The following is a 17,363-nucleotide window of genomic DNA, read 5'->3' as shown; positions in this document are numbered from 1 at the left end:
GCACATATTCTCTATGTACTTAATCTTATGCATTCTTCACAATAACTGTGAGATAGGTATTGTGATCATCCCTATTTTGCACATGGAAAAAAACTGGGGGATGGAGATGAAAAGTATTAAATTGAACTATTTTGACTGGCAAATTTTTGAATTGCTAATTCCCCTGATATGCTAACAAAGACAAACTCAATCCTAGAGCTATAGCATAATGGAAAATGCTCACTGTTTTACTCATTCAAGAGGAAACCTGAAGGTGTGCCAGTCAAATTACCTGGAATACATTGTCCAGGATTCCTTCTTTTTTTGTTATTAGTTTCATGTGTAGTCATTCTACATGTGTTGGTATTCTTGGTATACCAGGGATTTCTGATAAATGAAGTTCCTTTGTTAAAAGAAGCTCCATATGCGTGATCCATCTCAACTATATCTTTATTCATGCAAGCTTTTAGCAAGCTCCCATTTGTGTAATAGTTGATCTCACTGGATAATTAATGAATAAATTATTTTCTTTAAATTTTATTTTGGAAAGAAAAGTTATCTGGTGTATGTATCATATATAATTAAGTTTTTGAATTATTTGGGTTTCTGAGCCACAGAGCCTGAGCTTATGACCTCATTTGCAATATAGATCTACAATGAAGCTACCTGAATCATAGACTTAAATGTAAAATTGCAGGAGGTAGAGGCTGATCTGGTGAATTCATTTCTATTTCAGCACAGGAAAATTATGCAGCCAACAGTTTAAGTAAACATCAATTTTCTTCAGTCACTTAGGAGTTCTTCCATGATCAATTTAGGGAAGTTTTTCAGTTATTTATAAGCAACTAAGACTTTATTTATAAGTAACTAAGACTTTACAGATATGAAGTTCTTTTGATTATTCACCACAGTTCTGCTTTTTTTTTCCCTTTTGGAAATAGAAATCACATCTAAGATATGAAGAAGTTCAATATGAGAGTAATAAATTTCTACAGTGTTGTTTTTGTTCCTATCTATGGTGGCCATTGAAAGGATGGTAATCTCACATTCCTGTTCTTTCCCAAACACTTGAGATCAAATGTGATGGTTGCTTTTAGTTTGGAGAAGAATGGGACAAGAGTACATCAACTTTTTGTTAGATCCTTTCATTCTCCCAGGAAAACACACTTCCAACTCTAAATGATGCACCATGTGGCTTGTATTTTATCAATGTAAAATATTTAATCTGGGGGCTGGGGATGTGGTTCAAGCAGTAGCATGCTCGCCTGGCATGGGTGTGGCCCAGGTTCCATCCTCAGCACCACATACAAACAAAGATGGTGTGTCTGCCAAAATCCAAAATGTAAATAAAATATTTTAAAAAAGAAATATTTAATCTGTCTTTCTTTCCTAATCTTTCCCTTATGAAAGCCAGTATATAAAGGTACTGGATATAGTACTAGTTTTCTCCAGAGGTTCTGTTGTTCTCAGAACAGCTTCACTACAGGCTTAGCTAAGGACTATCTTGCTCTTTGTGTTTTGGGATTTAACCATGCTTATTTGTGGCTGATCAGATTTTAACATTATACTTTCTTCTCCAATGAAAGTGTAAGGCCCTTACCATGTAGATGGGAAGCCTTGGAGGAACATCATAAAAACCCCTCACTAATCTTTCATACCTATACAAGGACAGGTGCAGACTTAAAATATTATCATTATGTTTAAGAAAAATGCTGGTGACTCTGTCTAGAGGCCACCCACATTCCTTGGCTCCTGGATCCTTGCTCCATCTTAAAAGACAGCAGAGTAAGGTATTCAAATTTCTCTGCTTTATACCTCTGCATAAGAACTGCTACAGTGGTATTGAATTGAGCTAATAATCCAGGATACTCTTACCTTCTCAGGATCATTAATTCATTCTTGCCTGAAAAACGTCCATTTTCTATGTTACTTATCATATCTTTATTTGCAAAGATCAGAACATTAGATATCTTTGAGAGTGAGTTTTCTGCCTATACTAGTCTCTGATCAATTGCCTTTTAGTTATGCATATTTCTAATTGTTTTCTGGTTTGTTTTGTAAATAATTCACCTTCTCTTTTTTAAAATTTATTTTTAACTGATACTGAAAAGTTGTATATACTAATGGTGTACTATGTGATGTTTTGATGAATATATACTGAGTATATTAAATCAAGTTAGACAGCTCTATATCTTTAAACATTTATCATTTATTTTGGGTGAAAACTTTCTTCCAGCACTTTGAAATATATATTTTTATCTAGGGTAAACCAGATCTCCTTGTTCCTATCTAAGTGTAACATGGTACCCATGATCAACCTTTCCCCGGACCCCACTCTTATTCTCCTTGCCTCTAGTTACCAACATTCTGGTTTCAACTGTTTTTTGTTTTTTAATCAAATCAACATTTTTACAATCCACATTGAAGTGAAATTATGCAGGATCTTCTTTTCGTGTCTGGTTTATTTCACTTAACAAAATGATCTTCATTTTTCTTGCAAATGACCAAATTTTTATACTTTCTAAAGGCTGAATTGTGCATATATATTGCATTTCTTTATACATTCATCAATAGATGAACACTTAGATGGTTTGCATTTCTTGCATATTAATAATTAGAGTGCAATAAAATGTGAGTGCAGAACCCCCTTTGACATACTGATATCATTTTATTTTACATAAACTCAGTAGTGGAATTTTGGGGGTTGTGTGATAATATGTTAATTTTTGAGGAACCTACATACTGTTTTCCAGAATGACTGAATTAATTTACATTCCCACTAACAGTGCTCAAACGTTCTCTTTTCCCCACAAACTTGCCAGTGCTTGTTATCCTTAGTCTCCAAAAATAGCTACTCTTAGTGGGATTGGAAATTATTTTATTGTGGTTTCAATTTCTACTTCCCTCATTGATGACATTCAGTATTTTTAATGTATTTTCTGCCCATTTGTGTGTCTTCTTTTGAGAATTGTCTATTTAGAACTATTGCCCATTTTTTAAAAAAAAATCTCTTTTTTTTGCTATTGAGTTTTTTTTTAAAAAAATATAGTTCCTTATATACTCTTAATACTAATACCACATGGTATGTGTACAAATATTCTCTCCAATTGTGTAACTTGTCTCTGCAGTTTATTGACTGATTTCTTTACTGTGAAGAAGCTTTTTAGTTTGAGATAATCCTATCTCTTCCTTTTCAAATTTGTTTTCTGTGCTTTTGGTGTGTTGACCCAAAAATCTTACCCATTCCAAAACTTTTAAGTACTTTGCCTGTGTTCCCTTCTGGTAATTTCATAGTTTTAGTTCTTACATTTATGTCTTTAATTTGCTTCATATTGATCAGATGCTTATATATCATAGATTTACCTCTTGACTTTAAATTCTGTTCTATTAGTCTCTGTGTTTGTTTTTATGCCAATACCATGCTGTTTTTATTACTACAGTTTATAGTATATTTGGAGTCAGAAAGCAGAATGCCTCCTGCTTTATTCTTTTGCCTCAAGATTATGGCTATATTCTTTGTGTGTGTGTGTGTGTGTGTGTGTGTGTGTGTGTGTGTGTTTGTGTGAATTGTATTTACATTTTATATATATATATATATATATATATATATATATATATATATATATATATATAATTTTATCTAGTTCTCTAAAGAATGCTGTTAGTATATTGATTGGGATTGTAATAATTATGTAAATAATTTTGGGTAGTAGGGAATTTTGAAAATGTCGATTTTTTCACCCATGAATCCAGCATGCCTCCCCACCTTTTATGTCCTCATAAATTTTTTTTATAAATGTTTTATAATTTTTATTGAGGATATCTTTTACTTAATACACATATTCCTCAATGTTTTAATGATGTATAGCTACTATAAATGGGATTACTTTTCTGATTTGTATGTCAGATAATTTGCTATTAACATACAGCTACTCTATTAATTTTTTTGAAAAATATTTGTTATTATTTGTTTTTAGTTGTAGTTGAACAAAATACCTTTATTTTTTATTTATTTATATATGGTGCTGAGGATTGAACTTAAGGCCTCCCACATGCTAGGCAAATGCTCTACTGCTGAGCCAAAACTGCAGCCCTACTCTATTGATTTTTCTATATTGATTCTGTATCCTGAAACTTGCTGAATTCATTTATTAGTTCTGATGAATTTTGGTGATGTTTTGGGGATTTTTTATACACATAATCATGAGATTTTCAAATAATAACAAATCAATTTCCTCTTTGATAGTTTGAGTGCCTATTTCTTTCCCTTGCTTGATTATTATGGCCAGGACTTTCCAAACTATAGTGAAGAAAAGTGGCAGAAGGCGACCTTCTAATCCTATTTTGGAACTTGAAGAGAAAGTTATCATCTTTCCTCATTCAGTATAACATTTGCTATTGGCTTATTATAAATGGCATATCAGCTTTCTTATTACCACTCACTGGCGTGGAAGTTTTATCATATTTGGAGAGAGAAAAAGAGATTGGGGCTGGGGATGTGGCTCAAGCGGTAGTGCGCTCTCCTGGCATGCGTGCGGCCCGGGTTCAATTCTCAGCACCACATACAAAGATGTTGTGCCCACCAATAATAAAAGAATAAATAAAAGTGTTAAAAAAAGAAAAAGGGATTGATGGGACTATTCAGAAGATTTCAGGGAGGAAGAAGGAAAGAGTGGGAGATAATAATTATTTTGCTAAGCCAATATTTAGACTACAACTACAGATAAGGTAATTTATTTTTCATGTAATGTTTTAATTCTAATTTTTAAATTATGTTTTATTTATTTGCTATTGATGTATAACAATTTACCACCTTAAAACAACACACATAAAATATATAACAGTTTTCATGGGGTCTTGAACAAGTCAGCAAGTTCTTCTGCTTGGGGTCTCACCATAAACTTTTATTCTCAGCATAAAAGGTGGTGGGAGTGCACAAAATTTTATGCTTATTAGGATTATTTGTAAGTTAATTTTCTATGCTTGCATGACTGAGTGCCATCAGTTCTTATTGGGTGATTCTTGACATTCACCTTCAGATCATCAATATCCTCTTAAATACCTAATATGTGGGGTACAGGTCAAAGTGTCATCAATGTGAGAAATAAAAATGCTGAGAAAAAACAACCTATAGCAGGAATGATTTATTGTGGTTCAACGTTCCAGAGATTTTTTTCCATGGTCACTTGGCTCTGTTGACTCTGGGTCTATGATAAGGACCATCACTGTACTTCTATGATGAGGGTGTGATTGGGCAAAGCCACTCACTTCATGATGGCCAAGAAGTAAAGAGAGAGGAAGAGGCTGGGAACCAGATATATTACCCAAGGGCATGCCCCCAATGACAAATTGCCTTGAACTAGGTTCCCCAAATTTCTACCACCTCCTAATACTCACTCTCAATGGATTGATCTAGTGATATTATTAAAGCCCTCAAGATCAATCCCCAAATCCCCACCTTTGAGCATTGGTGCATTGTAGTCCATGCCTGTTTTGGTTTGGATATGAGGTGTTACCCAAAAGTTCACAGGTGAGACAATGCAAGAAGACTTTAGAGAACAAAATGATTGGGTCATATATTTAACGTAATCAGTGAATTGATCCCTTATGTGATTAACTGAGTGGTTACTGGAGGCAGATGTGGTATGACTAGAAGAAGTGGTTCATGGAGGACTTGACTATGGAGTATATGTTTTGCATCTGGCAAGTGGACAACTCTCTCTCTCTCCTTCCTAATCATTATGTGAGCTGTTTTGCTCTGCCACATACTTCATCATGATGTTCTATCTCTTCTCATTCCCTGAGGAATGGAGCCAGCTATCTATGAATGGAGACTTCTGAAACTGTGAGACACAGAGTAGACTTTTTCTCCTCTAAAATTGTTCTTGTTGGGTCCTTCAGTCAGAGCAGTTAAAAAAAAATTACTAAAACAATTCCTTAAACATGTGAGTCTCTGGAGGCTACTTCATATCCAAACCATAACATGTGTCCGTCTCCATATACAACTCAGAAAAAAAAAAAACTGTTCTTGAAGCCCAACAGAATTTCTCAACGCAGACTACTGAGAAAGAGTCTTAAAGTCATGTTCATTACGCTTCACAATATTTACTTGTAGAACAAAATCTAGTCAATGGTATACCATCAATATTTTTTAGAGGAGTGAGAATTCAATTATGGCTTATATCAGTATTACATAGGATGTAATGCATACTTCTCTTCTATAACTTGAGAATATAACAGGTAATTTCAGAGAAAAATCTTATGGCTCATGTCATCACAAACAAACCAGAAGACCATGACGTAGAAAGAATATTTGGCTATACAAAGGAGATAATTATAGGACAATTGAGTTTCTAAGTAATTTGTTATTGGCAAGCCTCATGAATCTACAATGTAATTACACATGATTCTCAATGCTATTTTACTTTTGTGGTCAAAATAACATCATTTGTATAAATGATAACATCATTTGTATAAATGATGCTACTGAGTACTTTATTATATGCTGCCAGGTATTAAGAAAAATCATGAATATAGTAAGAGTCACTGCTTTCAAAAGTTTATTGTCTTGAAATATACTAACATGTAAAGATATTATTATAATGTAGTGTAATAAATCTTATAATAGAAACTTTTACATTGATTAAAGAAGAAAAGTATTAAATCTCTTTGTATTTGGAAATTATTACTAGAAAAGTTTATTTGGGGTTTATTCTTAGAGAGAAACTCAACATTCATGAAGGATAAGGTTAAAATAGTAATTTTTTTTCCACTCAAAACCAATGGGAGAAAGTTACAGATTGAAATCCTTATGAAACAGACTGAAATGAGTCATTTTGAAGTGTTATATTAATGAGAAGGTGTTCTAGTTTTCATTAGCATGGGATGAGAAAGAACACAACTGTATTAGGATATATTAGTGATCTAATTTGTGAAAAATATAGGGCTCTTATTTCTCTAGTACCATCTTAGAAAAGAATAAGAATGCTACTTCAAGATGTCCATTCAAAAAACAAGAAGTTAGATAATTTACCTCCTGGTTTTCTGTCCCCAATGATGGGGAGTTGCTCCAGGGATACTCACTGGCCTAAGTTTTTCCTGTGCTTATTTGTGGCCTATGTTGGTACTCATGGCAACAGGGAAGGTCCTGGAGTGAAACAAGAAGATAAATCATTCATGCAATTAAACGATCACCAAGAAATATGAAGTAATGTACCAAAGATACCTTCTACTGACATTAAAACAATAAGGTGTATTTGGGAATCTACAAATAACTACATCTGGCTAATCCAGTGGGTATCAAGTAAAAATAGTGAAAGAAAAAAATTTTTGAATGGCCGTTCAATAAAATATAAAGGGACATATTATTTGACACAAAATATGATAATAGAACTACAAGTAGAATGAGGGATAAAATAATAATTTATGATTTCACTAAAGAATTTACCAATACTGATGTTATTTTTCTCTGTATGATTCAGAATGTTTCCTGATTCCTTATAAATGTTTCAGTATTTATATATGTATATATGTATGTGTATACACACACACAAACACACACATACACACACACGTGAACATGCTCATGTGTATATAGACATAATAATGTGATAATACCTGAAAACCTTATTACAGTATCCTTTTAAAAATTTCTAATATTTGCCTAGTTTTCTTGAAAAAAATGGCAATTTTCTTCATTCGTTTTTTGGATGAATCAACTTCATTCTTTGTTAAAATTTACCAATATGAAGGAAAAACATCTCTGACCATGAATTATGCTTTTATTTTTTTGAAACAAATGTCCTTATAATATGTTCCAGAAGCAGAATTATATAATTAAAAATAATTGATATTTTAATGGTACTAACAGTTTCCCTTGTGCTTTTTCCCAAATAATTAAAATAATCTGTAGTAAAGTCAATAATAGGTGACAATAAGTTTGAAGATTTGGGTCATGATAATCATCATCATAGCAATAATACTGTTGTACCTCTGCTTCCAAGATTCTCCACCATTCTTGAGCCACATCTAGCAATTTTCCTTCCCTGTGTGATCTCCTTTCCCCAAATTTAGGATGAGTCTATTAATCATTTATAGCAAAAGAACTCAGATCAATAATAATCTAATTTTTATTTAAACCATTTCTTTATTAAAGATTTGACAGTAGTGTCTTAACAGCATTTATATTTTGCTAAGTTTATAAGTGGCAAAATAATTCTTATTGTGGTTTTAATTTTTATATTTTGAATTCTAATATAGTGCATTTTTCAGTCAATAAGAACAGGAAATAAATCTGTAAATAAACAAGAGTATCATTCACACATATAACAATGTCTAATATTTTCATAAATCACTAAGTGCTCTGTTGATAAATTTCTTAATTTTAATACTCATGGGAGGACTATTAGTAGATACAGATTACAGATAAGCATTTAAAACATAGAGAAAAGTAATACTTTTGGAAACTGGAAAACCTTACTCTGAAACTAGTTTCTGATGATATTGTAGTATCAAAAACTGTCAAATTCAGAGAATAAAAAGGTGGTTGCTAGCAGTTGTGCACAAGGGGTAATGGAAAGTTATTTTATAGTTGTTACTAAGTTTCAGTCTTGTGAGATGAATAAAGAGGGCATACCTGATTTAACATGTTCTTACTAAATAATAAAAAGAGGAGGCAGGCAGACCTGAGACTCACCAGCAGATCAGGCCCAGTGGCCCGCCAGACACATCGCCCCGGTTGGTGGAGGGGCAGAGCCGCCAGGCGCCTGCAAGGTAGGCAGACCCTCTACCCCCCAGCAGAACAGGCATAGCAATCTGCAGAGCGGCAGAGCCACCCCCCGAGCCTGCAAGGTAGGCAGACCTGCGACCCACCGGCAGGTCAGGCCCAACAACTTGCAGAAGGGCACAGCTGCCCCACCCGCCTGCTAGGTAGGCAGAACCGTGACCACCAACAGAACCGACCCAGCGGCTGACATCGCCCTGCCCCGGTTGGGGGAGGGGCAGAGCCGACGGGCGCCTGCAAGGTAGGCAGACCTGCGACTCACCAGCAGATCAGGCCCAGCTACCCGTGGAGTGGCAGAGCGACCCCCGCGCCTGCAAGGTAGGCGCACCTGCCACCCACTGGCAGTTCAGGCCCAGCAACTCTTGGAGGGACACAGCTGCTCCACACGCCTGCAAGGTAGGCGGAACCATGACCACAGACAAAACAGGCCCAGTGGCCCTCCAGACACATCGCCCCAGTTGGGGGAGGGGCAGAGCCGCTGGGCGCCTGCAAGGTAGGCGGATCCGGGACCTACCAGCAGAACAGGCACAGCAATCCGCAGAGCAGCAGAGCCACTCCCTGAGCCTACAAGGTAGGCAGAACTGCGACCCATCAGCAGGTCAGGCCCAACAACCTGCGGAGGGGCACAGCTGCCCCATGCGCCTGCTAGGTAGGCAGAACCGTGACCACCAACAGAACGGGCCCAGCAGCCGTCCAGACACATCGCCCCGCCCAGGTTGAAGGAGGGGCAGAGCCGCCGGGCGCCTGCAAGGTAGGCAGACCTGTGACTCTCCAGCAGATCAGGCCCAGCGATCGGCGGAGTGGCAGAGCCACCCCCCACCCCTGCAAGGTAGGCGCACCTGCCACCCACCGGCAGGTCAGGCCCAGAAACCTGGGGAGGGGCACAGCTGCTCCATGCGCGTGAAAGGTAGGCGGAATCGTGACCACCGACAAAGCAGGCCCAGTGGCCCGCCAGACACATTGCCTCGTTTGGGGGAGGGGCAGAGCCGCCAGGCGCCTGCAAGGTAGGCAGACAGGCGACCCACCAGCAGAACAGGCACAGCAATCTGCAGAGTGGCAGAGCCACCCCCGAGCCTGCAAGGTAGGCAGACATGCAACCCACAGGCAGGTTAGGCCCAGCAACCTGCGGAGGGGCACAGCTGCCCCACGCGCCTGCTAGGTAGGCCGAACCATGACCACCAACAGAAAAGGCCCAGCGGCTAGCAAGACACATTGCCCAGCCCAGGTTGGGGGAGGGGCAGAGCCGCCAGGCGCCTGCAAGGTAGACAGACCTGCAACCGACAGACAGGACAGGCCTAGCGACCAGCGAAGGGGCAGAGCCGCTGCTCACTCCTGCATGGTAGGGGGACCTGTGACCACTAAAAGAACGGGCCCACTGAAAGTACAGCCCCAGCGGCCTGCCGGCGTGGTAGGCACATTGCCCCAATTGGAGGACAGGTAGAACCACCGCCAAAGCCTGCAAGGGAGACTTTGCAACTATACAAGAGCAATATAAATATATTTGGGGAAAAATCAAAATCACAACAGTTTCACCAAGCAGAAAGAAACGCGATCAGTATGAAAAGACAAGGAAAGAAAGGACCACAAGCAATGCAGGTCAACTCAACTTTAGAAGAGGTAATATCTGCAGCAGATGGAATGTCAGATAAAGAATTCAGGAAATACATGCTTCAGATGATCTGGAGTCTCAAGGAAGACATTAGACAGCAAAATCAGACAATGAAAGACCACTTCGACCACTTCGACAATGAATTACATAAACAAATCCAAGAAGCAAAAGATCAATTGTACAGGGAGATAGAGGTTATAAAAAACAAACAAACAGAAATCCTGGAAATGCAGGAAGCAATAACCAACTTAAAAACTCAATTGAGAATACTACCAGCAGAGTAGAACCCATAGAAGATAGAACATCAGACTAAAGACAAAGTATTTCAACTGCAGAAGAACACAGACAGCTCAGCAAAGCTGTTAAGAAACCATGAGCAGAACATTCAAGAAATATGGGATAACATAAAGAGACCAAACTTAAGAGTCATTGGGAAACAGGAAGGTATAGAGCTCCAAACCAAAGGAATGAGCCATCGATTCAATGAAATAATACGAGAAAACTTCCCAGACTTGAAGAATGAGAGAGAATCCCAAATCCTAGAAGCCTACAGGATGCCGAATGTGCCAAATCATAAGAGATCCACACCTAGACAAATTATAATGAAGATGCCCAACAGACAGAATAAGGAGAGAATTTTAAAAGCTACAAGAGAAAGAAAGCAGATTACATTTAGGGGTAAACAAATCAGGATAACACCTGATCTTTCAACACAGACTCTGAAAGCTAGAAGATCCTGGAATAACAAATTTCAAACACTGAAAGAAAATGGGTTCCAACCAAGAATTGTGTATCCAGCGAAATTAAGCTTCAGGATGGAAGAAGAAATTAAAACCTTCCATGATAGACAAAAGTTAAAAGAATTTGCAGCTAGAAAACTATCTCTTCAAAACATTGTCGGCAAAATATTACAGGAAGAGTAAATGGAAAATATCAATGGAAACCAACAGCGGGAGGTAGGACAGTAAAGGGGGAGATAATCAAAGAGGAAAACAAACCATGTTTAGTAACATAAATAAACAAATATGGCTGGAAGAACAACCCATATCTCAATAATAACCCTAAATGTTAATGGCTTAAACTCACCAATTAAGAGACACAGGCTAGTAGAATGGATCACAAAACAAGACCCAACAATATGCTGCCTTCAGGAGACGCATTTGATAGGAAAAGACATACATAGACTGAAGGTGAAAGGTTGGGAAAAATCATATCACTCATATGGACTTCGGAAACAAGCAGTAGTGTCCATACTCATATCAAACAAAATATATTTCAAGCCAAAGTTAATCAAAAGGGATGAGGAGGGACACTACATACTGCTCAAGGGAACCATACACCAACAAGACATAACAATCATAAATATATATATCACCCAAACAATGGTGCAGCTATGTTCATCAAACAAACGCTTCTCAAGTTCTAGAGTCTAATAGACCACCATATGGTAATCATGGGAGACTTCAACACACCTCTCTCACAACTGGACAGATCTTCCAAACAAAAGTTGAATAAGGAAATTATAGAAATCATTAACAAAATTAATAACCTAGAATTAATTGACATAAATAGAATATACCACCAAAGATCAAGCAGTTACACTTTTTTTTTCAGCAGCACATGGATCCTTCTCAAAAATAGATCATATATTATGTCACAGGGCAACTCTTAGACAATATAAAGGAGTAGAGATAATACCATGTATCTTATCTGATCATAATGGAATGAAATTGAAAATCGATGATTAAGAAGTAAGGAAAAATCATGCAGCACTTGGAGAATGAACAATAGGTTACTGAATGATCAATGGGTTATTGAAGACATCAAGGAGGAAATTAAAAAATTCTTAGAGATAAATGAAAACACAGACACAACATATCAGAATCTATGGGACACATTGAAAGCAGTTCTAAGAGGAAAATTTATTGCTTGGAGTTCATTCCTTAAAAAAAGAAAAAAAAACAAATAAATGATCTAATACTTCAACTCAAAATCTTAGAAAAAGAAGAGCAAAACAACAGCAAAAGAAGTAGAAGACAAGAAATAATTAAAATCAGAGCTGAAATTAATGAAATCGAAACAAAAGAAACAATTGAAAAAATTGACAAAACTAAAAGTTGGTTCTTTGAAAAAATAAATAAAATCGACAGACCCTTAGCCACGCTACAAAAGAGAAGAAGAGAGAGAACTCAAATTACTAGCATACGGGATGAAAAAGGCAATATCACAACAGACACTTCAGAAATACAGAAGATTATCAGAAATTATTTTTAATTCTTATGCTCCAATAAAATAGAAGATGGTGAAGGCATCGATAAATTTCTTAAGTCATATGATCTGTCCAGATTGAGTCAGGAGGATATTGACAACCTAAACAGACCAATATCAATTGAGGAAATAGAAAAAACCATCAAAAGACTACCAACTAAGAAAAGCCCAGGACCGGATGGGTATACAGCAGAGTTTTACAAAACCTTTAAAGAGGAACTAATACTAATACTTTTCAAGCTATTTCAGGAAATAGAAAAAGAGGGAGAACTTCCAAATTCATTCTATGATGCCAACATCACCCTGATTCCAAAACCAGACAAAGACACTTAAAAGAAAGAAAACTACAGACCAATATCTCTAATGAACCTAGATGCAAAAATTTTCAAGAAACTTATGGCGAACTGGATAAAAAAAAATATCAAAAAAATTGTGCACCATGATCAGGTAGGATTTATCCCTGGGATGCAAGGTTGGTTCAATATACGGAAATCAATAAATGTTATTCACCACATCAATAGGCTTAAAAATAAGAACCATATGATCATCTCAATAGATGCGGAAAAAGCATTCGACAAAGTACAGCATCCCTTTATGTTCAAAACTCTAGAAAAACTAGGGATAACAGGAACATACCTCAATATTGTAAAAGCAATCTATGCTAAGCCTCAGGCTAGCAGCATTCTGAATGGAGAAAAACTGAAGGCATTCCCTCTAAAATCTGGAACAAGACAGGGATGCCCTCTCTCACCACTTCTGTTCAACATAGTTCTCGAATCACTGGCCAGAGCAATTAGACAGACAAAAGAAATTAAAGGCATAAAAATAGGAAAAGATGAACTCAAATTATCACTATTTGCAGATGACATGATTCTATACCTAGCATACCCAAAAGGGTCTACAAAGAAACTATTAGAGCTAATAAATTAATTCAGCAAAGTGGCAGGCTATAAAATCAACACGCATAAATCAAAGGCATTCCTGTATATCAGCGACAAATCCTCTGAAATGGAAATGAGGACAACCACCCCATTCACAATATCCTCAAAAAAAATAAAATACTTGGGAATCAACCTAACAAAAGAGGTGAAAGACTTATACAATGAAAACTACAGAACCCTAAAGAGAGAAATAGAAGAAGATCTTAGAAGATGGAAAAATATACCCTGTTCATGGATAGGTAGAACTAACATCATCAAAATGGCGATATTACCAAAAGTTCTCTATAGGTTTAATGCAAGGCCAATCAAAATCGCAACGGCACTTCTTGTAGAAATAGAGAAAGCAATCACGAAATTCATATGGAAAAATAAAAGACCCAGAATAGCAAAAGCGATTCTAAGCAGGAGGTGTGAATCAGGCGGTATAGCGATACCAGACTTCAAACTATATTACAGAGCAATAGTAACAAAAACAGCATGGTACTGGTACCAAAACAGGCGGGTGGACCAATGGTACAGCTTAGAGGACAGAGAAACCAATCCACAAAATTACAACTATCTTATATTTGATAAAGGGGCTAAAAGCATGCAATGGAGGAAGGATAGCATCTTCAACAAATGGTGTTGGGAAAAGTGGAAATCCATATGCAACAAAATGAAACTGAATCCCTTTCTCTCGCCATGCACAAAAGTTAACTCAAAGTGGATCAAGGAACTTGATATCAAATCAGAGACATGGCGTCTGATAGAAGAAAATGTTGGCTATGATCTACATACTGTGGGGTCGGGCTCCAAATTCCTCAATAGGACACCCATAGCACAAGTGTTAATAACTAGAATCAACAAATGGGACTTACTCAAACTTAAAAGTTTTTTTCTCAGCAAAAGAAACAATAAGAGAGGTAAATAGGGAGCCTACGTCCTGGGTACAAATCTTTACTCCTTACACTTCAGACAGAGCCCTAATATCTAGAATATACAAAGAACTAAAAAAAAAATTAGACAATAAGATAACAAATAACCCAATCAACAAATGGTTCAAGGACCTGAACAGACATTTCTCAGGGGAGCACACACAATCAATCAACAAGTACATGAAAAAATGCTCACCATCTCTAGCAGTCAAAGAAATGCAAATCAAAACCACCCTAAGATACCATCTCACTCCAGTAAGATTGGCAGCCATTAGGAAGTCAAACAACAACAAGTGCTGGCAAGGATGTGGGGAAAAGGGTACACTTGTACATTGCTGGTGGGACCAATTGGTGCAGCCAATTTGGAAAGCAGTATGAAGATTTCTTGGAAAGCTTGGAATGTAACCACCATTTGATCCAGCTATTCCCCTACTCGGTCTATTCCCTAAAGACCTAAAAAGAGCTCACTGTAGGGACACTGCTACGTCCATGTTCATAGCAGCACAATTCACAATAGCAATACTGTGGAACCAACCTAGATGCCCTTCAATAGACGAATGGATAAAAAAATGTGGCATTTATACACAATGGAGTATTATTCTGCATTAAAAATGACAAAATCATAGAATTTGGAGGGAAATGGATGGCATTAGAGCAGATTATGCTAAGTGAAGCTAGCCAATCCCTTAAAAACAAATGCCAAATGTCTTCTTTGATATAAGGAGAGTAACTAAGTACAGAGTAGGGACGAAGAGCATGAGAAGAAGATTAACATTAAACAGGGATGAGAGGTGGGAGGGAAAGGGAGAGAGAAGGGAAATTGCATGTAAATGGAAGGAGACCCTCAGGGGTATACAAAATTACATACAAGAGGAAGTGAGGGGAAAGGAGGAAAAATATAAGGGGGAGAAATGAATTACAGTAGAGGGGGTAGAGAGAGAACAGGGGAGGGGAAGGGGGAGGGGGGATAGTAGAGGATAGGAAAGGCAGCAGAATACAACAGACACCAGGATGGCAATATGTAAATCAATGGTTGTACAACTGATGTGATTCTGCAATCTTTATATGGGGTAAAAATGGGAGTTCATATCCTATTTGAATCAAAGTTTGAAATATGATATATCAAGAACTATGTAATGTTTTGAACAACCAACAATAAACATTATTTAAAAAAAAAGATCTCTAGCATTCAAGAAGACAAGGGATGTCACCTGCTATCTCAAAGAAAAAGGCATAAAGTTGCTAGATACACAGAAAAAAACCAAGTCCCAGGAAGCCATAACTAACTGGTGGTAGCAATAAGGAAGTCTTTCTTGGCATCTCCATTTGTCTCTGAGTGTCTCTCATCATCCTTAATACATTCTTGATCAAACAGCTTCCTCTGTCTACTCAGTTTGGTCTTCAAACGACCCATCAGAGTCAAATTCACCCAAATTTTATTATTTGGCTTTCCAGCTCCAACAATGGCTGTCTCATGCTAACTGCTCTTTGGGTCTCCAACAGTTTCTCAGTCATTCTGACTGGCACAGTGTCTGTAAGCCTATGTGCAGTACCTCCATAGGCTGACCTGTAGACATCGCTTCCTGATGGTGACATCCAATATGCAATTGGTGAAGAGAGGAAGGCAGGGTCACATGACCCACAGCCCTCTTTGGAAGAAGAAAAGACATGGGTGAGGAAAGCAATGATAAAATTTCAAATTCTGCCACCATTTTATCTGATCTCATATTCTCCCCTACAATCTAATCAGTACTTAAGGATTTTTACTCAATGTACAAGAAAAGTAAGTTACTACTGTAATTATTCATCTTCTAACTTCTATAGTTTTTAATGGAACTACAGAATATCTTCCCCTTATTCTGCCACAGTAATTTCCAAGATGTACAGGTTTGACAATGATTTTAAATTATTTATGGCAAATAAAGACCCCTATGAAGGACACCTCCAAAAAATAATAAAAAGAAACAAAAAATAATTAATCTATTACTGGTTGAGTATATACCTGGTGATTAAAAATTAAGAACTCACTCAATCTCAAATTCATAAATTTATATGATAGATACAAAAGGTGACATGACTACATGGCAACTTTTTTATGTCAATTTAAGTTTTAATCATCATCCCCAAGTTTCTTGAGTATGGAGACTTTATATTTTTTTATTGTCGTTGTTTGAGTCTAGAGAGTAACTAGAGTTCTGTGAAATTTTCTGGATATGTGACATGTATATAAGGAATACAAAAATCTTTTTGTATTAGCATAACCTAATTCCCTCTTAGCCATGATTTGGTCTTAAAATGCTTCACTGATTAACTGCTCTCCAGGCAGCAAAGGCTCAATGTTAATTGAATGCATTTTATGACTAAGAATGAGAGGTGAACCCAGACAGACCATGTTTTTTATTTGTGTTAGTGTTTGGATTTTATGCATCCTCAGTGTTCACAGAAGGACAGTGATATTTCTCCATGACTTTTATTGGTAAATTATAGCATCTATGAGGCTCAGAAAATGGAAAAGGAGGTACAATGTCATGCAGCAGGAAAACATTGAAACTCATTTAGAAGATTTCATATATAAACATAACTTTTTGCCTAAATGCCTCATTTGCTGACCACTTACTTTATTTTCTGTTATAAAACTAGTCTTGCAACTGTGCATTCAAAGTGCATAGATTCAGGAGTTTATTTAACTTGTAATTACTACTTTAGAAAAGAATACTTTTAATTGCAATATATTACTTGCTTAATCATTTTTACAATATGTGTCTTTTATAAGTCAAATGATACATAACTCAAGAAGCTGATAAATATTTAAAAAACCCAATTCCCTTAAATCATTGTAAGCCTAGATATCAAAAATGGCCAGAAAAGGT

At 36.9% G+C, this 17,363-nt stretch overlaps 1 pseudogene; it reads right to left on the bottom strand.

The window, feature by feature from the left end:
• Window positions 1-15,907, bottom strand: part of LOC143641947 (nudC domain-containing protein 2 pseudogene) — a 34,516-nt pseudogene extending 18,609 nt beyond the window's left edge.
• Between the last annotated feature and the right edge of the window lie 1,456 nt (window positions 15,908-17,363).

Source organism: Callospermophilus lateralis, chromosome 7 (genome assembly GCF_048772815.1).
Source record: "Callospermophilus lateralis isolate mCalLat2 chromosome 7, mCalLat2.hap1, whole genome shotgun sequence".
In the NCBI taxonomy this organism is placed as follows: Eukaryota; Metazoa; Chordata; class Mammalia; order Rodentia; family Sciuridae; genus Callospermophilus; species Callospermophilus lateralis.
This window is presented reverse-complemented; position numbering and strand designations above follow the sequence as displayed.